We start from the raw sequence: 23,190 nt of genomic DNA, 5'->3' as shown, positions 1-23,190 counted from the left end.
GGAACCTCTTTTAGTTTAAGCATGTGAAGTGGTTCTCCAGACTCTTTGATTTTGGAACTTCCTATGGTATAGGAGACCGTTTCTTCCAAACCAGCGTGGTCTCTGGGTTCCATGCTTTCTAATTCACACTGATTGTCCCTTCATTCTGATGACTGTCACATGATGCTGCTTCTAGGTTTTATAATTCTGGCATTGAGAATCCAACTTTCAGGCACCATTGGTGGGGAAGTTTCTCCATGGGGACAGGCTCCAGCAGGTGGTCGGTCTAGCTCCTCTCGTCTTCTTTCGTGGTTTCCAGTCCTGCCCTGGGTCCCGAGTCATACTCTGATATTTTCCTCCCTCCCCAGTTGGGAAAAAAGGAAGCCTCACTCATGTTGCATGAGTCTCTGAGCCAGGGGTTTGGTTCCTAGCCCCTAGAGATATTGTAGATAGAGCTCACACCAGCTCATGTCACAGTCTAGCTCTTGTGGTTCCTACCATGCCCTGCTTCTGTCCACCCCAGGCAAGGACTGTATCAAGGGCTTTGGTTTGTCCCTCCCATCTTCTGGAGATCTGCAGTGGTGGTGCCTGAATTATGAATACCTTGCACTGATCTGAATGAAGTGGGGGTCAGCCCAGAGGGTTGCCCCCATTGGCCCCCACCCTCAGCCCTCATGGAGGCAGGGTGCAGTGTCCCCAGTCTGATACAACTAGATCCCAAGAACTGGAGACCCCAGTGGCACAGGGAGTACCCGGCTCCCACCGCCATCTGTGGCCCAGGCCACAAGGGGGTGGGCTGGAGCCCCCTGCCCAGGACTCAGGCCACTTTGGGGTGACTGGTTCCTACCTCCTGACCGACTGGAGTAGGGTCAACCACAGGGAAGCGTCACCTTACATCCCCTGGCCCCCACTCCCAAGGTCATTCTCTTTAATTGAAAATTGTAGAAATAACATACATTTCTATCAACAGAACTTTCATTAAATACATTGTGTTATATACAACAGTAGAAAAGAATATGGAAGCTCATTCTCTATCACTATGGACTGTTCTCCAAATTATATTCAGTAAAAAGCATCAAAGTATGTACTAATACAGGAAAAAAATGAGGAAAAATATAAATTTTGAATATCTATCAAGCATTGCTGGAAAATGCACAGGAAGCCTCTCACATTGGTTGTATATTAGAGGAGGAACAGGATTCCTGCAGAACAGGGTACCGTTTTGAATCTCAAATATGTAAATGTAGTGCATGCTGAAAAAATAAGTAATTTAAAATATATCTCATTTGTCAAGAGATTATCCTTACTTATTCCCAATTTCGGTGGTAGTTTTAAGCATAGGCTTTAATGAAATGAAGATGAATAGCAACTTCTTAAAGCTTAAGGTTTTAGGTAGAAATGCTTTCACATTGAAACTTTTTAACATTATATTAAGTATTCTTACTATTTAAAAAATTCCAGTTGTTCCTGGGAACTGAGCAGCTTTTCAACTTCAAAAAGGGGGAAGAGTATACATGTAACCTTCCTATACATCATGCTTAAACACTTTAGGAGCCAATGACCATTATTTGTAAAATTAAAGTCAATATCCTCCCATTCAGGTATACTCTGGAGTTCAGCAGAGAGAATGTGCCCACCACCTCAGATTTCTATCCTGGTGCTACCACAAATTGGAGTCTGCAACCCTTTTATATTCACAGTCCCAGTCTTGCACAGAGGGAGAGACAGAGTAAAGGAAATCCCAGGGGAGAGATTTAATCCTAATCAGCTCTGACCCTACTCAGAATCCCCCAGAAGGTGAACCCTCCAGGAGTGACCTGTTATTGAGGGTGGCTTTCCAGAGTGGAACAGAACTGGCTGCCCCTCCACACCTGTGCACACACCCCTCCATACCTCTGTCCACACCCCTCCACACCTTGTTTAATCAGGATTCCAACAGCCATATCTGAGTCCTTCCCTCACTGGTCACAGCTGCCACTGACTCAAGGTTGTAGCTGAAACTTTTCTTTGGAAATTTACATTTGAAAGCATTTCTAAAATCTGTTCAATTTTTCATTCATTTAACATTTATTTTCAATATTTTTCTTTTCTCATAATTTTCTATTTTCATCCCATTCTTGCCCAGCCCAACAAAATGTTTTAATATTAGAGGGTCAGGACTAATAATTTCAGGATATCAGCAGAATTTTATTATGTATTTTTTTATTTCTTGCCAAACAAAAACAAATGTACTGAGGAAAGTTTTGGAGAAAGAAAAGACATGTTTGTATTTAAATAGGTTTCTGAACCTAAAGTAGGAATAATTTCCTTTTGCACAATATAAAGATGCATGAGACTTTGTGAATACCTGATTTTTCCTAATATTAATAATTTCATTCATTGAGTGCCACTGTGTGTTAGGAGCTTAATATGATTAATTTAATTTAATTTTACACCAACCTGTAAGACAGGTTTTACACTCATTATCAGATGAGAAAATAGGTAAAGAAAGGTTAAGTCACAGAGCTACCTATGATAGGGTGAGGACTTACATAGTGAGTAATAACTATTATAGAGTGCTTACTATGTACCTATCTCAGTGGGCAGTACTTTTTACACAGCAAATTTATGAGACTGGTAATATTATTATTATCCCTTTGCTGATAAGGAAACTTGAGTCATAGAGAAACCAAGTTTGAAATTGAAGCCTGGTTGACTCAAGTTCCTGCTCCTTCTACATAGTTGTACACCTGAACTAAATGGTTATTGACATTTCCAAGATTAAACATTGGTTATTCAGGAAAAATACAGGGTTTTAGGACACAGTAGGGAGGAAGAAATGGTGATAGTGAAAAGTAGGGAGAATTAAACAAGCCAAATTTATCTATTATGAATCAAGTTGAAGCATCTTTAAAATAACCTGAAGCAGAAGCAATTTTATAAGGACAGATGAGGGTCATTTAATATTTGAAAGAGGAATCTGAAGGGTATAGCTAGGGGAAATGATGGCTAGCACCTGTTCCTGATCTCCACTATAGAAACAAATGCATGGATAGAAACAAATGCATGGCTTTAAGTTACAATGAGAGACACTTCAGTGCACTATAGGAAAGATTTTCTGATGTGAAGGTTGTTTTATATATTTTTTTAAAGATTTTATTTTTTATACAAGAATTGGGGTGCAGGCCAGAGATACGGGGGTGGGGGGGGGCAGTGAGAGGATTCACCAGAGACAGAGCGGGGAACAGAACAGGCAGACAGACCAAAGTACACTGCTGAGGGGAGCAGTGAGCGAGACAGGAGAGGTCTGTCACGCCATGTGGGTTTCTCCCTGGCCAGCTGGGAATCGAACTCATGCTGCAGTGGCTGCGGATTGCTTCATAGGTTACGTCTTAACCCCTGTGCCACCAGGGAGGCCCTGAAGGTTGTTCTAGAATTGAAAAGTTACCAAGGAGATTACAGCCTCTATATCTAGAAATTTTGTTTTTTTTCCTCTGTGAAAAGGCAACACTTTATTTTATAAAAATCTCTCCACACTCAAAGCAGATGGATGGGGACCGACTCTCCATAACGGCAACCCTGAATTATCTGAGAACTGCTTGGCCTGATAGACTGCACAGCCAAACAAAGCCAAGCTTTTTTGGGTGTACCAAGAAAAGCTTTGGGGAAAGATAGAACATGTTTGCATTTAAATATGCTTTTGAGCCTACGGAAGAAATAATTTCTTTTAACTCGATATAAGGATAATGGAGGGGCTGGTGCCATCATGGGGAGAGGTGCTGGGGTGGGCTGGGCCCCAAGATTCCCTGTGTGCCTGGAGAGACTGTGTCACAGTTCAGCTTCCTCATGTCCTTGGTCACCACATTGAAGAAGAGAGTGGCAAAGCACTAGGAGCAGACTCGAGTCACTTCCCCATTACAACTTTTGGGTTTGTATACTCAACTGCCATCCCATGAACCAGTATATAAATTTTTACAGTTCAGATGTAGATTCTAGACAAACATGGGCATGGTCTTTTTTTGACAGGTTGAGAAAGCACGTGTACTGCCCTGTGTCCTCTGACCATGTCATTCCCAAACACATCTGATCCATGCTAGCTGAGCACCATGTGGGACCAGCCACAGGAGTTAATGCATTTGAAGGTGATGCCAGTGGGGAAGCTCCACACCAGCTCCTGCTGCACATCTTGGCTCTGTTAGTGGGCATCTGTTTGTGGGCTAAACATCTTGGTGCTGTTTGGGGGGCATCCTGGGCCCCCCAAAGTTGCATGCTTCAAAGGGGTCCAGCCATCCATGCACAACAAAGAAAATACACTTAGTGTGAAAAAACTTTAATAGAATTATTGTGCATAGAGAGAAAATACAAGGAAGGATACTAGTTTCCCAGTAAAACACCCAACGTTACCCATCCCCTCATGTGTAAATGCCCAGCCAAACAGGGTTGGCTTGAAGCAGGGCCAGAGGCCCAATATCTTGCCACAAATCTAAGGCACCTTCTGGCAGGAAACCATAGGAAGATGATGAAAGGAATCAGACAAGTCTGGGATAAAAGGAGTAAAACCAAAATACAAATCAAGATAATGGCTGCCATTGTCGGTCTCCCCATGTGTCACTCACCCACCTGTCTCTTTCAAGTGTCTCTAATGTCTCTCCTCCATGTGTTTCCTCCAAGTTCACCAAGTCCCTGGTGCAAGTCCAAAGCCAAGAAGGACACTAACCCTCCTTTCCATGTGTTACTATGCTCAAGATATCTCTCCCTGTGTCTATTCTGTGTCTCTAAAGCCTACCTACCTTTCCTGTTACATAGTTTCGCCTGGATGCTCAGTTCTGCCCTCTAGTTCCCAGCAGTGAGTTCAAGGAAGCTGCATATGAATGGGGGTGGGGAACAGGGTACCTACCTCTTTTATGGAGATGCCATAACTCTTGGATGTGATTTGGGAGGTGCTGCTCTCCAGACTGGCCATGGGGGCCCAGTCTTTGCCAGACACAAAGCAGTGCTTGCAGTAGAGATGGTCATAGTCAGGAAACTGGGTGCTCTCCACCTGCCAGGTAACCATGAGTAGGAAGATGCTGGGACCCATGACCACCTTGACAGGGGTAGAGGAGTGAGGAGCACCCCAGGCTGCTGACAGCGTCTATATCTAGAAACTGTAAAATACAGCTTTTACTCATCTAGAATGGTCTGTACTTTACCTTGCCTCAGCCCAGAGAGACGGAGTCCCATCTTCCAAGATCACATCCAACATCTGGATTCTATAAATAGTCCCTAAATTCCAATCAACTCAGAGAGTGATTTTATCTAGGCTTTCCTTCAACATTTGTTTCTTGAGGTTTCTTCCTGTCCTCCCCCACCACACAATTCATTTTGGAGTTGGAAACAAAGAGAATAGCAAAGTCTATGTTATTTGATTCTACCTCCTATTATTTCCAACAAATGCCCCCCCCCCCGCCCCAGCTTCCTCAGGTCAAGATGTTTTAGATCTCTTTATCCCTTTACTATCAAGACCCATATCTAGATTGATGTTTCTGCTTAACTGACCCTTCCTCCTTTGTTTGGACATCCTTAGCAAATCCACTCACCTATAGTATCATAACTCAGTGCTCTATGTCTTGCTCCGGTCATAAAGCCTCTGCTCAGAATTTCTATGATACTTAAAATGAGAATCAGAAAGTACAGCACTGAACTACCTTGTGATGATCTGGCTTTATATCTGTATTTTCTGCTAGAATGTGAATTCTACAAGGAAAGAGACCTTGCCCAATGCTCTTCTGTATCCCCTGAATTACTGAATGTATAATCAAAATGCAAATATTTGTTTGTGGGCTTATTTTCACCCTTAAGATTCAGTGAGCTCAAAAAGATTAAAGTATTAGAGTCATGATAGAATATATCAGAAATTGGTCAAAATGTAAATCATGCAGTGCACAACACATCTCATTTCGGAGGGGACATAACCTAAGGGTTTTTATGATGGGATTTGGAATGGAGACACCTTTCACTTTCAGAAAATGAACCTGCTCCTCCCCAATCCCAGTTCTTCTCTGGCCCCTATTTCAAGTCAAGGGTCCATACTGCCTCAGTTTACTTGAGATTTAAGTGTGGAAAGCATGCCATATTTTGAAAAAGAAGGATGGGAAAAAGAACATGTGTTGAACATCTATTTACCAGGGACTTGACAAACACAATTTCACATAATCTTTACAAAACCCTCCATTGTAGAAATTAAATTTCATGAAGATAAGGTAATGTTCGCAAGTCAGCGAATAGAAGCACAAGAATTTGAATCTGCTCTACAATATCTGATAGCTATGACAAAGGCTAACCTTGTTAAAATCACAAAAGAGAAAAATGGAATATGCACACTCTGAAGAATAAATTTTCAGAGTAATTTGCTTATTTGCTTGTTGCATCAGTCAATGCAACATTAGTATACATAGTAATTTGCTTATACAAGTAATTTGCTTATGTTAGGATACAAGTAATTTGCTTATAAGTCAGTCAATGCAACATTAGTATACATAGTACAAAATTTTATTTGCTCAAGTTACCACCAAGCTAATCTAAACTCAGAGACATTTTAAAGAAATACAGAAATAATTTCTCTCCATTTGCAAAAGTGTTTGGGGGAATTAGGATAAGATGTTCTAGTTGACTGAAAAATTAGAAAAGAGATTGCACTGATTTTGAATGAAAAGGGGAGAATAGATTTTAAAAAGGTGCTCTCAACCCACATGGTGAGCAGACCTCTCCTGTCTCACCCGCTGCTCCCCTCAGCAGTGTATTTCGTCAGTCTGCCTGTTCTGTTCCCCACTCTGTCTCTGGTGAATCCTCTTACCCTCCTGTGCATCTGGCCTGTACCACGGTTCTTGTATAAATCTTAAAAAAAATAAAAAATAAAAATGTGCTCTCTCCCAGAGTGATCATTGCAGAGTATGTTTCATAGTGAAGTGCCGCCCCTCACTAAGATTGCCAAGAATCCATCGAACTCGTTATATTTCATCCTTAGCTTCACCTTTAGATTTTGCAATTTCTGTGCATGTTTTTGGTCTCTTAGAATTGAAACATCATCACCATTGTTTCCTCTTCTTCCACAGATTTAACCGGCCACAAGGTCACAAGAATTATGAATTCCAACTACCTTTCACACCCTTTCCTTCTTTTCTATTTACAAATATGTTAAGCTACCTAATAATCAGCGCATCACAACCACACTTCAGGAGTTCCCTGGTAAGAACTCCTCAGGCCAACATTCCCTGGTCCAAATTACCCCATCAATCTTCTGCAAACACTGGCAGAATCATCTCACAGCTTCACTACCCTTTGTGTGGAGAGTTTTAAAATATCAGCTCCAGTCTGTGGCTCATCTACATCTTCAGCTTTATTCTCTTCTTCTTAGAATTCCTGATTTCTCAGACTTAATTATATTTCTCATTGTTGACAATTATTCCCGCCTTAATCTATTCCATAAATACTTACTGGGCTTCTATTGTGTGACAGCCTCTCACTAAGCCATAGAAACATAAAAGATGACCAGAACATTGCCTTTGCCAAGAAGAAAGGGAAATGAACATTGCATAGATTTGGGTATTTTGATCTGGGAGGGGGGTAGATTCTGTTATGTACATAGCATGCCAAGAAAGAGCACTGTGTGGAGAGTAATCAGTTCTTACTTAGGGGAAGTGACATGAAGGAAAATTTTACATAAGAGAAGACGTTAATCTGAAAATTTTCAAAGTGGGAAGGGACCTAAATAGACTTCTCCAAAGAAAATATACAAGTGGCCAACAAGTGGTGTAGGCTGCAAGAGCAGAAAAGTATGTTCAACAATAGTTATCAGGAAAATACAAATCAAAATCATGATGCATCTTCCCTTTCACCCACTAGAATTGCTACAATAATAATAATTTTAAAAGCATAGTAGGTTTTGTCAAAGGAGTGGGAACTTGAAATACTCATACATCATCTATGGGAATGTAAAATGGTACAGCTTAGGTGGAAAACAACTTGGCAGTTACTGGAAAGCACAGACTTACCATATGACTCTGCAACTCCACACTTAAATGTGTACAAAGAAAATGAAAGAGTTATTTACAGAAAATGTGTACACAAATGTTTGTAGCAACATTATTCACAATAGAGAAAAGATGGAAATAAGCCAAATGTCTATCAGTTGCTAGATAAACAGAATTTGGTATATCTACCTACCGGAACATTTAGCCATAAAGAAGAATGAATTATTGGTCCATGCATGGGTGAACCTTGAAAACATTATGCTAAATGAAAGACACAAGACTATAAGAAGCCACATGTGAAATATCAAGAATAAATCCACAGAGGAAAATATGGGGGTGGAATGGAAACAGGATTAACTGCTAATAGATACTAATGTTATTTAGGAGGTGATGAAAATATTCTGGAATTATGATGGTGGCAAAACACAGTGAATATGCTACATCATTAAAATATACACTTAAAAAAGGAGAATTTTATGTCATGTGAATTATAATGCAATTAAAATGTTATTTAAAAAAGATGTTTAGGGTCTCCCTGGTGGCGCAAGGGGTCAAGCACCACACTATGAAGTAATCCGTGGCCTCTGCAGCACGAGTTCGATCCCCAGCCAGCCAGAGCGAAACCCACATGGCAAAGCAGACCTCTCCTGACTCACCCACTGCTCCCCTCAGCAGTGTATTTTAGTCAGTCTGCCTGTTCTGTTCCCCGCTCTGTCTCTGGTGAATCCTCTCATCCCCCCGCATCTATGGCCTGTACCACAGCTCTTGTATGCATAAATAAATCTTAAAAAGAATTTTAAAAAAAGATGTTTAAAGTGAGTCTTGAGGAATAAGCAAGGAAGGGTCCTTGAATGGATAGTGGAGAAATAAATTTTAAGCAAAAGATATCAAATGAACAGAAGTATAGAGTCCTTCAGTTCAGGACTCTGCAAGTGTTCATTATTGGGTAAACCTTCAGTGGTGGGGGGTATGCGGATGACCCAACTCATGAGTCCTCACCAGTGCTTAAGAATATGGAAAAAGACCCAAAGCAGACATACTGAGATACTGAGAGAAATTAAAAAAAAATTTTTTAAAGGATTTATTTACAGAGAGAGAAGGGGCAGAAAATTTATTGGCCAGCATGTGGTTGGATTCTGTCTGTTCTACCCTCAGAGAGCTTCAGCTGAGCAGGGACCAGGGCATGATCAGAAGTCAGCCAAAGAAAGAGAGTAGACTGCCTGAGTTCAGTCTTTTAAAGTTCACGTGGTGTATGGCCTCCTTCCCTGTTTCCCAGCAGCCCCTCTTCACAAAGTCAGAGAGTAGAGTCTGGAAAGCTCTTCCTCTTACCATGGAGTTGGCTATGGGTATCACCCACTGGTTCTGAGGTTGCTCTTCACTGTTCTCTGACATGATTATTAATTTTTTAAAAAAAATAAGAATCAGTTGTAGACCAAAAACAACAAAAAGCAAATCTCTAAGGACCATTGTTTCTGTAAGTCAATATGACACTTTTTTTTCTTGTATGATTAGAAGATGCCTTTCTTTCCTCCTGTATTTTGATCTTCACTTTATAAGTAACTTAGTAATCAATATACGAAGGATACCTGGGTATTTCTCCTCTGCCTGGAATACTCTTTCCCTGACTCTTTTCCTCATGGTTCATGCATTTTTATCTTTCAAGCTCAACTTAAAAGCCCTTTTCTAGAGACTTCTCTGACCCAACTCTCTAAGTAGATCCCCACCTTTATTGCCCATCACTGCATTCTTTTTAGTATTCTATGCAGGCAACTATGCTTACTTGTTTGTTGGATTTTTATCTCTAAACCCAGAGAGTAAGCTGTGAGAATCAGAAACATGATTGTTCTATTCAGTGATATGTCCCTAGCGCAGGACAGTGTTCCATAAAAATTAGTTGACTGAGTGATGAACTGAGAAGGCAAAGAGCTGTGACAGTTAAGTGAAGCTTCTTCAGACGATAGGCCCAGAAGTGTCCTTGCCTTGTCTTGTTCAGAAGCTGATCCTGTCAAACATAGTCCATAAGATCCCAGCCTCAGCTGGTGGAATGCTTGGCTGTGGTTAAACTCTGTTTGCAAAATTTATAGTATACTTGATAGCAAAAGAATTTCATCTCTTCCAAAGTCAACACCAAATAAGTGCTGTGACATCTGGTTCAGCCTGGATGAGTCATATTTGGGTGCAAAAAGAGATGAAGGGCATTTCTCTAAGGCAGCAGGGTAGTGAGTTTTAAAGATGGGAAGTAAGCAAGCCCATGCTGCCTCAGCGAAAGGGCCATGAGGCATGTTGGAAATTGAGGTCGGAAGGAAAAGTAGAGATGTAAGTTCAAGTTTGACATAATCCTTGTTGGTCTAGAAGTGCCCTCCTATTAAGCAACCTGTTAATTGCCAGAAAGAAGCTGAGGCAAAGAACTAGCCCATATTTTTTAGTAAGGTGTGATACATTCAGTTTCAGTTTTGATGCTCTGAAGAAGGCATTGAGATAAGATATGTATATGACATGTTTGTGAATAGAAGCAGGTCTGAGCAGTGGGAGAAAATGACCTACTATGTAGTTTGTCAAAGATTTGGCTAGGCTTTTATTACAGCCCCTTTTCCTCATTCAATGACCTTACATGGGCTGGCCAATAAGGGCATGACCACAGGCAAAGTGGTTCTCTGCAGCCAAGATCCCCTGAAAGGAGCAGGCAGCTGGGGGTTGCCTGTTGACCAGGTTCCCTGCAGTGGAAGCAAGTCTTAGCCTGACAGGGATGAGGATGGTTTGGGACATCACCACTTAATCCTCACCAACCCAGCCTAGTGGATGTGCACAATGGGGTTTCTTTCTTTGTTTTCTTTTACTGTAAATGCTGTCCATAGCCAGTTTTTCTCACATCTTAGCCATAAGAAATATTATCAGGGCCTCCCCGGTGTCATAGTGGGTTGAGTGCAGAGCTGTGAAGATGTCTGCAGCCTCTGCAGCACCAGTTCAATCCCAGGCTGGCCAGGGAGATACCCACATGGCACGGCAGACCTCTCCTGTCTCGCCCGCTGCTTCCCTCAGCAGTGCTTTTGGTCTGTCTGCCTGTTCTGCTCCCTGCTCTGTCTCTGGTGAATCTTCTCACCCTCCCGCACCTCTGGCCTGTACCCCAGATCTTGTAAAAATAAATAAATCTTTTTAAAAAAGAAATATTATTAAATTCCTTCTGATACAGGGCAGCAAGGGGCACTAAAACTGGCCAAGGATATTGCCCAAATAGTTTACTAGTCACTGTCTGAGTTCTTCACCAGCACACACAATTGTAAAACTAATCAGTCTCAGAGAACAACAATGGGATTTATTTAACAAACTAGGGAAAAACAAAGAGTTACTGAGGCCAAAATGGCCTTTACCTCTCCCTAAGCAGTGTCCAGTGTTTTCAACTAAGATGGTGTCTTCCTGCCACTGACACAGAACTCCTCTCCCAAACAAGTGTCCAAGGCTAAGTGTCCAAGACGGCATCTTCCTGCCACTGTGGACACACAGCAGCCAGACTACAGGCCAGGTTCCAACTCATGAAGACAACAAAAGACACAACAGGAGATGCTCCCAGGGCTGCTGAGTTGCCCCAGCACAACACCAGACAAGTAACACTCAAAACAGCAGCTGCATGGGCCTCCCTGGTGGCACAAAGGGTTAGGACGCAGCCTATGAAGCTGTCCACATACACTGCAGCATGAGTTCGATCCCCGGCCCACCAGGGAGCAGCCCACATGGTGCAGCAGACTTCTCCTGTCTCACCCGCTGCTCCCCTCAGCCGTGTATTTCGGTCAGTCCACCTGTTCTGCTCCCCACTCTGTCTCTGGTGAATCCTCTCGCCCCCGCCCCCGCACCTTTGGCCTGCACCCCAGCATAAATATGCATAAATAACTAAATCTTTAAAATAAAACAAAACAAAAAAACAGCTGCAGCAGTCGAATGACCAGACAAACAGCCACACTCACGCATCTCAGCAAGGCGCCCGGCCAGGCTGTCAGAGCAGCAAAACCAGAAACAGTTTCAGATGCTCGGCTACTTGCAAAGTCTCTGAACTTCTCCTCTCTGAGGTTGGCTGCTGGAGGCCTCCACCTTTAGAGGCCTACAACAGCCTTCTGAATCCAAAACACTGAATCCTAAAATACTGACTCCGGAACACTGAATCCTCAAAAGCTGAATCTGGAACACTGAATCCCAGGACTGAATAATCTGCCACCGTTTTTTCAGTCCCTTACATTTCTTATTTGTCCTCCACTCCAAAATGCAATACTTTTTAGCATTTTCCCTGGGGCTATCTACCCTCACCAGCAACCCCTTCCAGGGGGCACCACCTGTAACAGACTTTTGGCTTCAATCACCAGTTACACTTCCTCAGAGCAGTAGGATTACTACATTTTCTTTACTTCTTCCTGAAGCATTGTTAGGCTACCCCTAACCTTGTTTGATATTTGAAATCTAAGACTTTAAAACCATTCAGGCTTTTGAAACCATCAGCTAAACAGAGAAAGACTAATGATTCACCTTTTTTCTTGGAAGCTATTTAAATAATTTTATCTTTAATGTTATTATCTTCAAGGAAGAGAAAGAGAAAAAGGGGAAGAGGGAAGTTAATTTCATTGCGTATTTCTGGTGCCAAGCTCTTTGAGGTGAGTTTTCCACATGATGTGTCAATTTAGTTAGGAGGAATTGTCTTTTAACTAGGTCACAGAGTGCAGGAGTCAAGAATTCGTCAGTCAGCTTCTTATGTCATGATGATGAGGTATATTTGTTATAGATATTACATTCTAGGTACTTCAGAATGAGATAGACAGTGCAGACTTCAAGTTCTTCAGGAATCTCCCCCAGCGTCATGCTCTGGCCCCAAGAAGTTCAACAGAGCTAAACTGTGTAACTGCAACAGGGTGGTCCCCAGGAAAGGGGAGGGTGAAGCTGAGCAAATGGAGGGTGAAGCTGAGCAGGGAGAGAAAAAGCTGCAGAAGAGACTGAGGAAGGAAGGAAGCAGGATGGAGCCAGAAGGAGACCTGGAGGAGGCGCATGGAGCCTAGAGACACTGTAACAGGGTGGTCCCCAGGAAAGGGGGAGGTTCCCTGCCCCACCCAAGGGAGGGTGGAGCTGAGCAGGAAGAGGAGAAGCGGAAGAAGAGACTGAGGAAGGAAGCAGGATGGAGCCAGGAGACCTGGAGGAGGCGCATGGAGCCTAGAGACACGTGAAGAAACTGCGCTTGTCTTTTGGTTGTGGACGGGGTGACACAGATGTGGGTGAGACCCGTGGGGAGGTGACCATGGCAGCTTTTATCTTGATGTTGATTTTGCTCTTTTCCTTCCGGGCTTGTCCGGTTGTTTGTGACCCTTTTCTGTGGGTCCCCACTGGAAGATGCTTTAGACTTGTAGCAGGCTTTGGGGCCTTGTTCTGGGCCGATCCCATTTGGATGGACTTTTACCCACGAGGGGATGGGTAACTTTGGGTGCTTCATTTAGAAACTAGACTCTTTGCCTTACCTGTATTGTTTCCTAGTTTTATTAAAGTTCCTTCCCATTAAAGTCTCCTATGTTTTGTGTTGATGCGGCGGATGGCAGAACCCATTTAGAATAGGCAGGTTTGCGGGGTTTGGGCTGCCCCTCTCCCTGTCCTATAACAACACGTGAACGTGAGTCATGGCAGAATTGGTTTGAGTGCTGGTTTAGCACCACCCCCTGGCTGACCACTCTGATATGGCACTAGCTGGACCTTTGGTATTACTTATTCTAGCTTTAACCTTTGGCCCCTGCATTTTAAATATGCTGGTCCGCTTTATTAAACAGCATCTACAAACCATTCAACCCATGGTCCTCCGCACCCAGTTCGCACCTCTTCGTCGTGAGGTTGAGCAGTTTTAGTTATATCTGGATATAGTTATGCTTGCATTATATGTTTTATTATAGGTTTTATGCTTCTTTTATTTTTAGCGGTGTTACAAAACAAAAAAAAAAAATGCGGGAATGTGGAACCGGATTGTTATGCACTTGACTACTGTTTTGCCATTTTGTGTGTATAGGTTTAGGTTTTGCTTCACTGAAAGATGATGCAACATTCTTAAACTATGTTTCATCCTTGCCTCACCCTCTCAGACCACCCTGGTGGCCAATAAAAAAAGAGACGACCAAATAGGGAGACCACAGCATCCCTGGCCAATCAACTGAGTCTGAGTTGCGCCCGCGCCAAAAATGCCTTTTAGTAACCAATGAGTAACTGCCAGCTAGTTTTAAATTTTAAGCCTACTTGTAACCCTATAAAGACCTTCCCATTTCTCCAGACTGGGACTCTCGCCATCCACCGCTGCATCAATGGGTGTCATGAGTCCGGACTGGAGTCTGCATTAAACTCCCTTTTGTGCTTGCATCGGCTATCCTTGATTCCTTGGGGGCTGCGTTTGTCATTCGCAGGCACAACAGTAGCCACTTCACAGTTTCTTCAGTGACAAGGTCTTTGTTAACTGGTTTTGTTCTATTTTGCAGGGAAACAGCATTGATACTTGTTCGCTAACCCAGGTTTGGATAACTTTGAGAAAAACACTTAAATTCTTTGGTCTCTGTGACTTAGATTATCTCTGAATGTTATCATCCACCCTTAACAGATGCAGTTTCCCCCCTGCTATCTAAAGTAGAATATTCCGATTTGGTAGGATTTGGTAGCTATTGTTTGAGCCTGGGTCATTACTACCATTAATTTATATGAAAAAAATTTTTGAGCATTTTCAGACCCAAACAATAACTACCCTACTAAATCAGAATGTTCTACTTTTGAAGAGCAGGGAAGCCTATAAAGTAGCTGGTGGGTGAGATATGAGTGGCTGCCTGAGGTCTTACAGGTGCCAAATGGCCAAGTTGAGCTTGAGACATATCCATCTGCCTGTCTCTAAGAATGCACACTTTCAACTACGTTACTGTGTCCTGGATTCTTTAAAAAAAGAGTTTATTGGATGATTTCTAAATTTCCTTCTATGGTTAATGTTTCATATGTATCATATAGAAATTGAAACTACTCTGTACAGAGTCACAATTTTAATGCTATGTGTTTATTAAAAAGGCTAAACAAATTCTTGTCATATTTTGGGGTATCTTTTCAAAGCAGCAGATGTTGGGGTCACCATTTTGTATTCTGGGCATTATAGCCATGGAATAGTGTCTGATATGAGAAATCAATTTGTTACATGTCTTTTTTTACAGAGCTTTTTTAACAAGTTAAGGTAAATTTCCCAAACCAGCCGGTACTATTGCAAATGGGACCTTTGTGCGATGAGTGAAGATTAGATAATAATGAGAACAGATTTTATGCACTGAAAACTTCACTTTAAAAGGGTGGTTTAAAAAATCAATAATACTTAAGAGATGTATTTCCTTTGTAAAGATTTGTGTAAGAAAGGTTAACATTTATTTTCATTTTTTTACAGGTATTCTGTTCCTAAAACAGAATCGCCTATGGTAATCAACTGAGCAAAAATATCACTCCTCTTTATCTTACAGGATAAGATAAACCCAGTGAAATGGAAATGAATGTAAGGGTAAAGGTTAAGTTTCACCTTCAGGGTTTACTTTGTAACCAGGAAAACTGAGGGTGTCTAAGGCAAAGAACTTGAAGAGGAATAGATCTGAACCCAGGGCCATAAGAAGCACATCACTGGATCCTTCTTTCCCTTCCCATGAGCCACATGATCTAGGAAAAATAAAAGCATTTACTTACATATCTGAATGCTGAGCACAACCCTTTTCACACAATTTTCCAAAAAGTACTCTGTGCTTAAGTAAGAGAATACCTCAAGTTTTGAAAATATTTTTGTAACTTTGTGAGCATTTTCACATGGTAGATGCCAGGTTTTTAGGGTTTTACAGATTAGTAAAATTCCTCACTAATGGAATATGACATAAAATGTACAGCTTTGTATTTCATTGAGTAATAGCATTTGAGACAGAAAAATTATTATACTATCACCATTGTTCATGAAAGAAAGGACTTGATCGTAACAAAGGAACAAGGTTATTTCATATAAAGTTTTTAAAATTTACTTTTGGAAAATTCACTACACCCCTGAATTTTTGCATTCATCTGCAGAGTAGTAAAGACATTGTCAAAGATTTTTACAATCAGCCTCTCAATCAGCAAAGCAGGTATTACTCTCACCTTACTTGTCAAGAAATGTGGGCTGTAAGATGTAAGTAACGGCTTTGGTGATGCTGACAGTGCTGGTCCACAAACCATACTTTAAGCTTGAAGGACCAAGAGCCTGGACTGGAATTCTGGTTTAACTGCTCTACTGCCAGAAAAGTTTGGCATATTCTAGTAGCAACTGAAATCCCTGGAAAACACATTGTATTCAGCATGCCATGAGGTCCTGGAGGTTTACTATAGAGCCAAGGGGCAGGGCAGATTTGGTTGATTGAATTCCCTCTTCTTGACTCACCGAGCATATTAGAATGATCTTCCCAAAATCAAGGTTGCTTTGTGTCTTTCCTGAATTTCTCAGATAATGCCAGGGAACTGTTTGCTTAGCCAACAGAATCAATAATTGCTTTTATTCTCCCTGATTTTGTATACCCCAGAGAAAATATATAATTAGGTAATTTTCTTCAGAGTCTGGTCTTCTTGGAGAGTCTATGAGTTCCCTTGTATGTTTTAATAAATTTCTTTTCTTCTGAAAAAAAAAAATACTAGGGAGATTAAAAGAAGGAGAGAGGAGGTTGTCCTTTATTCTGAAAATCTAGATCAATATCCATGAATATTTGTGTGGGCATTTAATGAGCCATAAGATAAGCCAAACTGTATTGAAACTGCAAATCTGGGGAGATGTCACTGTTCGTAGGTTCTCACCCATGGGCTTTCAATTGTAAGCCCAGACTCACAAAGACTGTAATAAGGTTTATTTACAAGGGGGAAATTGGGAAAAAGTAAAGTTACTAAGCCTGCAAGTGGCCATCTGTCTTAGCCCAGACAGCAGCCACACTGCCCAATAGTCCAAACTCAAAGATGCTTATGAGCCATGGCATTGCCCATCCAATGAGCACCGGGAGCTGGTGGCACACCAATATGTGGTGGACCAGGACAACTTCTAGTGGCAGTGGGAGGTACCTACAGGTGGTGCTGCTGAGGCAGCATCACAGCAACCAGCAGCAGCAGTCTGGAGGCTGGATTGGGCAGTGCAAAGCCAACAGCAACAGGAGCAGCTCTAAGAAGTAGCATGGACACAGGCCAGGGCACCAGACATCAGGCAATGTTGAGGATCAGGAAGCAGCAGATAGCTCTTAGAGGCACAGGTCAGTGGTGCTGGTCAGCAGATGATGCTGGAGGCAGGACTGGTAATCAGGCAGCAGTGCTGGAAGATCAGAAGTGAAGATGTTCCCAGGTGAGAGTATGAGAAGAGTTGGAGTCTGAAGCAAAGGTCTTCCAAAAGAGTGTCTGTCTCATATCAGATATCAGGAGTGGTGGTTTTCCCATATGAGGATTTCTTAGGCCATCTGTTACTCCACCTTTTATGTCTTTCAGGGTCTGCAGGTCATAAATTTGATTGGCATATTTTGAAAATTGGCACCATTTTCAAACCTGATTGATGCTAGCCTAGGTTCAAACCTGATTAGCATTGGTACAAGTTCAAAATTGATTGTTCCATTGTCAAAACCAAAGCCGATTCAAAACCTAGTCTCCATGGGGTGTCAAAACCAGTCTTGTGCTGGGTTGGGCATCAAACCCAATTTGTGCTGGTGTGGTGGTGGGCATGGGGGGTGCAGTGGAGTATGGTATGCTCCACTGAGCCCAAACCAGGGGCTACAGTGCTCCCTTTACACAAAGGACACGACAGGCTGCTACAGAATGATTTCTTGCCTCTCTAAAACCCAGATGGGCTGCAGTCAGTGTCTGGGCAGGGCCACGTAAGCACTGGACTCACCCATGGGCTGTGTACACTGTGGGCACACAGCTCAGGTCACCCTCTATATGAGGGTATGGTGGCCCATCTGGGCCTATATGACTGTGGGGCTCCTCTTACAGTATCTCTCACAATTCTATGTATTTTTTTTAATTTTGGTTGGGAACACATTGTTTGGACCTGAAACAAATGATAACCTGAAAATTCTTTAGGAATTAATGCTTGGCCAAACTGTTATAGGACAGGGAGAGGGGCAGCCCAAACCCCGCAAACCTGCCTATTCTAAATGGGTTCTGCCATCCGCCGCATCAACACAAAACATAGGAGACTTTAAGGGGAAAGAACTTTAATAAAATTAGGAAACAATACAGGTAAGGCAGAGTCTAGTTTCTAAATGAAGCACCCAAAGTTACCCGTCCCCTCGTGGGTAAAAGTCCATCCAAATGGGATTGGCCCAGAGAAAGGCCCCAAAGCCTTCCACAAGTCTAAAGCATCTTCCAGTGGGGACCCACAGCAAAGGGTCAGAAATAACCAGACAAGCCCGGAAGGAAAAGAGCAAAATCAACATCAAGATAAAAACTGCCATTGTCACCTCCCCATGGGTCTCACCCACATCTGTGTCACCCAGTCTACGACCAAAAGACAAGCGCAGTTTCTTCACGTGTCTCTAGGCTCCATGCGCCTCCTCCAGGTCTCCTGGCTCCATCCTGCTTCCTTCTTCAGTCTCTTCTGCAGCTTTTTCTCTCCCTGCTCAGCTCCACCCTCCCTTGGGTGGGGCAGGGAACCTCCCCCTTTCCTGGGGACCACCCTGTTGCAAAACAATCCTTGCATGAACTGACACAAACAAAAAGTCATACAAAGAAGTGAGAATATTTGTTTATTAAATGATGCTGATTCATAGTGATTAACTCCTTTCTTCTATGAACCTGTGGACACAAAGTATAGAGGCAATCTTATTTTTCTATTTTTGTTTTTTTTTTCTCTCTTCTTTCAAACTGGATTTTCTTCCATTTATTTATTTAGATTATTTTACTGAGGAGAAAATGGAAGCACAGAGGGGTTAGAAAATTGCCCAAGATAAGAATCAGATCAGAATTCTGCCTCTTAGTTTTTAATATAATTTTGTTGCCAGGTTCAAGAATTTGAAATAGGAGAGAAGCATGTAAAAATTCCTATTTGAGTAGAATAAAGGAAAACTCATATTCTATGTGTGTGTGTTTGTGTGACAGAGACAGAGAGAGACAGAGACAGAGAGAGAAAAAGAGAGAGAGGCAGAAAGAGAGAAAAAAGCAACGAAACTTCACTGGAAACACTATCGTCATACTCTACATAAACTAGTAGATATAAAAAGATATTTTTCGTGACCTTTTAAGAATTGTGAAATCTGATATATTTTCAGAGTATTAGTACCCTATTGCTGCTCATAGAATTACAGATATTAATTGAAATTATGAGAACCAAAAGCATACCTCCCTTCTGCTTCAGATATGTACAACGAATTAGGTAGTCTTGAATCCTAGGGCAAATTAGGGAGAATTAGGTAGCCTCAAAGACATTGCAGGTGGGGGCATCTGGAGAGTTAAGGAAGGCTCCAGAGATAAGGACATCAAAAGGAATGTAACTAATTCTGGTGGGAATAACAAACATCCCCAGACCAAGGTCAACAAGAGATTCAGTAAGGAGTACAATGAAAGATAAGGAATGTGAAGAACCCCCGCTCAGTAGCAGATTAAGTGAGACCACCTGAGGACTAACCAATCATAAAGAGACTGGAGGAGCTTTAGAATAATGAGGGAAAGAAGGTATATATTCCCTGAGACACAACTCCACTTTGGCTTCCTTGCCCCTCCCTGGCCTGGTTCCATGGCCTGGGAGTCTCACTTTATTTCTGTTCCTTTTCTCCTCAATAAACTTTTTCTTTTTCTAAACAAACCTGCTTCTTCTCGCTTGCTTGCCTGAGCATCTGCGAATTTCCTGCTGCTGCTTCGTGAGACACCGACCCATGGTGGTCTAGTGGCTGCGACTCAGCGCTGCCCCTTGCAGCCTGGGATTGCTCCTGGCTGGGAAACTAGGCCAGAAAACCTACAATTCTGGTATCAGTCTCATAAGGAATCAACCTTACTAGCTTAGAAGTCCATGGGTCTTTAAAATTACATGTAACAAATAACAAAGACAGCCAGAGCTCCTGCCTGAATCCATGTGTTGCCATGGAAATGAATAGCCAAAATGATACCATCATTTCTTATCTCTAGAAACAATCCTTGCATGAACTGACACAAACAAAAAATCATACAAAGAAGTGAGTATATTTGATAAACATACTGATTCATAGTGATTAACTCTGTAATAAACTCTGACTTTACTAATTTTTTAGACCAGTTATCTCTCCAATAAAAATGACAGAGACATCAAAGATCTTATTACCAATGATCACATTCTTTTTTTTTTTTTTTTTTTTTTTTTAAATAGAGGCATGTTTTATTTATTTATTTGTTTGTTTTGTTTATACATGCACTGGGTACAGTCAGAAGCGCGGGAGGGTGAGAGAATTCACCAGAGCCAGAGCGGGAAGCAGAGCAGGCAGAAGGACCGAAGTACACTGCTGAGGGGAGCAGCGGGCGGCAGGAGAGGTCTGCGCGCCATGTGGGACCCTCCTCGGGTGGCCGGGGAGCAGCCGGGGATCGAGCCGGCGCCGCAGAGGCCGCGGGCAGCTTCGCAACCCAACGCTTAACCGCTGCGCCACCAGGGAGGCCCGCAATGATCACATTCTTAAAGATGAATAGACACTAGATGGCATGCCTTCAGGAGCTCATTCAATATTTTGGGTATTCTCATGCCCATTTAAAAACATTACTTTTGGGGGTATCATAAGCAATACCCATTTATTTTAGGAAATTTGGAAAACACCAAAAAGAAAAAGAAAAAATCACTTGGAATCCTACTGTTCAATGGCAACTACATCACAATCCTGGTATATTTATTTCCAGAACTTTACATGCACATGTGATAAAACAAACTAGACTTATGATATTGTGTGTGATTTACAAGATTAGAATCACACTATCTATACTAATATTTCCCAGATTCTTCAAAACTTGTTCAATGTCATATGCTCAATGAAATAAAATGCTCCATTGTCTGACCAAGAATAGTTGTCAATTTCCCAAAGAAAGGTGTGGATATTATACACACACACACACACACACACACACACACACACACACACACACACCCCATTCACTTGAATAAGTTGTGGTTATTTCCTCATTATCCCATACACATGTGCGGAGAGATCCTGGATAACAGACAGTTCCAATTATAATCTAGAACAAATGTACAGAGAGTTTTGGGTATTACTTATATCAGGCTAAGATTATATGGCTTAGTTTTTTTCAAAAATTAACAGAACTGCTGTGATGAAAATAAAAGCACTCCTTTTCTTGTAAGAAGGCATGCTAAAATAGAGTCAGAGGAAAGGAATCGAGCAACCAATTATTTTTTTTTTCTTGTTTTATATTTATTTATTTTTTTTAAATAATAAATTTTATTTTTATATTCCCCCATACAATTGCAAAAGCCCCATTCTGACCCCAATCCTTCCCTTCCCGCCCCCCACCCCCCAAAAAGTGTCTCTGGTTCATAGTTTTTTGTTGATTTTGATTTTTACTTTCTTATATTCATTTTCCTGGTCCCTTATTTAAGTTTTCTAGATTCCTGCTATGAGTGAGACCATCTGGTATTTTTCTTTTTCTTTTTGGCTTATTTCGCTGAGCATGATCCCTTCCAGTGCCATCCATGTTGCTGCAAATTGCATGTGTTTATCTTTTTTGAATGCTGAGTAATATTCCATGGTGTATATGTACCACATCTTCTTGATCCAGTCATCTATTTTTGGGCATTTGGGTTGTTTCCAAAGCTTAGCTATTGTAAACAGTGCTCAAGCAACCAATTATTGAAGAAAATAGTGTGGATTTGAATTCAGATAGACCCAGATTTAAATAATGACACTGCTATTTGTTATTAGTAAAACCACATCCTTTCTTGTTTTAGAGAATGGGGATGTTAATATTCCCTTAGAGTATTGTTGAAAGAAGTAAATGAGAATATGAATAAGCTGTTCATAGAGTGTCTGTCTCAAAGTGAACACCCCGATGGGATAGCTGTCATCACCATCATCATCATCATCATCATTATTATTATTGAATTTTGAAAGAATTAACTCAAGGGTCCATACTCAATCCCATGTACTACATATACTACAAACCCAGTGTCAGTTAGCTCTAGTGGTTGCCCTTCACTGGTTGTTTTCAAAATGATGAAAAAAATAGTGTTTTAGACTCTGTGACCTGTCAGAAGACACAGTCACACAAGAGGACAGTCAAGTGCTTCAGGTATAAAAAGTATTGAGGTACATTAGAAATGATGCAATTTATGAAATAGCAGGGACAATCTGTTTGTGGGTAGAAAACATTTTATATTTTTTACGTGACGATGCATTCCACTAAGACACACAATTGGACAAGGTAGCTTTGAATAGAGCAAATAGTCAGCACTAAGTGCTCCTTCTCCTTTAGGGCTAATGCAAGCTAGCTACTGCTATTGCTACTCTCAGTGTATCATCCCTTTAGAGCATTTCACAAAGAATGAGTCAGCAAATGGCCACTGCTTGTACATTTCAAATCATGCTTTCTTTTCTTGAGAAAAAGGCTTCTCCATTCTTGTTTTTCAGCTCAAAATGAATACCCCCTGGTTTCCTTTGATTTCAATGTTTTTCCTAAGTAGGTAGATGCTCTGTAGGCACAAAATGTTTGCTGCTGTCTTTCCGGTCAATCAGATTCACATGCTTAGTGGTGCTTTCATCACAGCGCATAGCTGTCATATTTTTGTGTGGCCAACTCTAGCACTTAGTTCCATTGCTATTTTTAGGTGAAAGGGTGATTTAGTTTATTGCCTCTACTTCTGATATTAAACCTGGATGTTAGAGAGAATTATATGTCCATAGAATAATAATTAGGAGAATATATTTGGCATGAGGTTTATTACCATGTGCATTGTAGCTAGCTGATGTTTTTAGTAATGCTAACTCAGAAATTGCAGTTCCTGTTCACATGTAGCCACTAAGCTGAAATGATTTACTCCTTTTTGGAGAGGCTAGAAATTGTTCCATAAGATTTATTTTCCCTCAGCAATCAACCACCACTGTAATACTAACCCTAAGTCATGAGCTGAAGGTTCATTGGTCATTCGTATTTCCTATGTGAGTCACAATCAATAAATGCTGGAAAAGAAACAGCCTCTGTGCTTAAGTGTCCTTGGTTTCTTTCCAAAGTTAAT

The 23,190-nt window shown here is 41.5% G+C and overlaps 1 pseudogene; it reads right to left on the bottom strand.

Annotated features, from left to right (window-relative positions):
* Positions 1-3,722: 3,722 nt before the first annotated feature.
* LOC129144687 (B9 domain-containing protein 1-like) lies at positions 3,723-5,038 on the bottom strand (annotated as a pseudogene).
* Positions 5,039-23,190: the final 18,152 nt, after the last annotated feature.

This window comes from Talpa occidentalis, unplaced genomic scaffold, assembly GCF_014898055.3.
Source record: "Talpa occidentalis isolate TD23 unplaced genomic scaffold, MPIMG_talOcc4v2.1 talOcc4.6, whole genome shotgun sequence".
NCBI lineage: Eukaryota > Metazoa > Chordata > Mammalia > Eulipotyphla > Talpidae > Talpa > Talpa occidentalis.
Note: the sequence above shows the minus strand (reverse complement) of the source record. Positions and strands in the feature narration are given on the sequence as shown.